We start from the raw sequence: 1917 nt of genomic DNA on the forward strand, positions 1-1917 counted from the left end.
TTTTCGTTCGAACGCAACGAAACCCCCCCCCCCACCCTGGCTACGGGCTTGATAATGTATATTATTATTAATAATAAAATCAGATTTATTGTATTGATTTATTTATTGACAATTCAATTTTCCATTTTCGCTATAATAGTCACTATTAATTCAGTTTCAAGTGTTGAAGTCAGCAATTTATTTGACACCGCGAAGCTGGATTTTCGCGAAGTGCATGTAAACAACACAATTGAGCTATCTAAAAACTACAAAACAAGACAGAAAGGTCCATAAAGTATACAGACGTTTTAATGAGAATTCAAACAATATTTTGTTAAATGGAAGAATGCTAGCTAGCGATTAAAATAATTCGTTTTTTATCGAAGGTAAATTTAGCTAGGGCCTAGAGAATCTACTACTTAGATTCGCTGCTGCACTGTCGGTTGGTTCGTACTGGTCGGCTAGGTTATAAGGTAGTGGAAACTCACACCTTCTCTACAGTAGTTTACAATTTTTTTAACGAATACCACTTGGTACTAGAGGTTCGTAAAATACAGTAGATGTTTTATTAAAAAAGCCTTTCCACCGTGTGACGTCGACAGCCTGAAACTGGCTGGCTGTTTATCTGGCTATAACTTGGCATCGAACGCAATTAGGGGATTATCGTATCATGTTTCAAGACGGGTATATCTAGATAAATTTCGACGTGAACCAGACTTAAGAGAGCATTATAACTGCCTATTTGTAGAAAATCAGTTTTAAAAAAGCACCACTTTGAGGTTTATAAGCATTTAAAGTTTGGAAGTTTTTCATAATTTGAAAAAAAAGAAAAACACCCCTTTTTAAAAAGTATCTCCCAACTACGAAATCCCAAAAAAAAACATGTAAAAATATGCAACAGATACCCAATGTATTGACCTTATACACACATACACACACTCATTATTTTTGATAAATAAACAATAAGGATATTATAAATATTATATCAAATTATTACTAATATTACCTTTTAAAAACAGCAAAAAATGACAAAAATTGCCAAAAATACAAATTTACCGGTTGCCATAAAAATATACTCACAAAGTGAATACAACTTCATATTTGATTTCTCTTAACAAAGGTATAGCCATGTGCAGAATTTGAAAGAAATCCATTTTTTTAGTCTGCCACTATTTTTCAAATTTCTTTTTATTTTTACAGACAACAGCTCTTAATTGTTTTCATTTGCCACAGTGTGTACACAGTGTGTTCACATAGATTTCATATAGTTGACACTGTGTTCACTACGTGTTCACACTGTGTTTGTAAATTTCACATAATGAACACCCTGTCACCACACTGTGGATTTACAGGGAACACAGAGTGAAAAAAATCACAGTGTGTTATGTTATACAGACACTGTGAACACAGTGTGATCACCACACAGTGACCACAGGGTCAACACATAGTGAGAACATGGTCATCACACAGAGTGATCACAGGGTTAACACAGAGTCACCACACAATGACCACATAGTGATCACAGGGTCAACATATAGTGAGCACATGGTCACCAGACAGTGATCACGGGGTTTTAACACAGTGTCACCACACAATAATCACAGTATCACCACATAGTGATCACAGAGTCACCAAATAGTGGTCACAGTGTCACCACACAATGATAACAGTATCACCACATAGTGATCTCAGTGTCACCACATAGTGATTATAGAGTCAACATATAGTGAACACACGGTCACCACAAAGTAATCACATAGTCCCCACACAATGATCACAGTATCACCACATAGTGATCACAGGCTCAACATATAGTGAGCACACGGTCACCACACGGTCATCCACACAGTGATTATTTTATGTTACATTATATAATTATAATATTGTATTATTTATGTTATATTATATTATTTTATATAATATTGTATTATATTATAT

Source organism: Anneissia japonica, unplaced genomic scaffold (genome assembly GCF_011630105.1).
Source record: "Anneissia japonica isolate Jap-2015-1 unplaced genomic scaffold, ASM1163010v1 scaffold288295_len31675_cov110, whole genome shotgun sequence".
NCBI lineage: Eukaryota > Metazoa > Echinodermata > Crinoidea > Comatulida > Comatulidae > Anneissia > Anneissia japonica.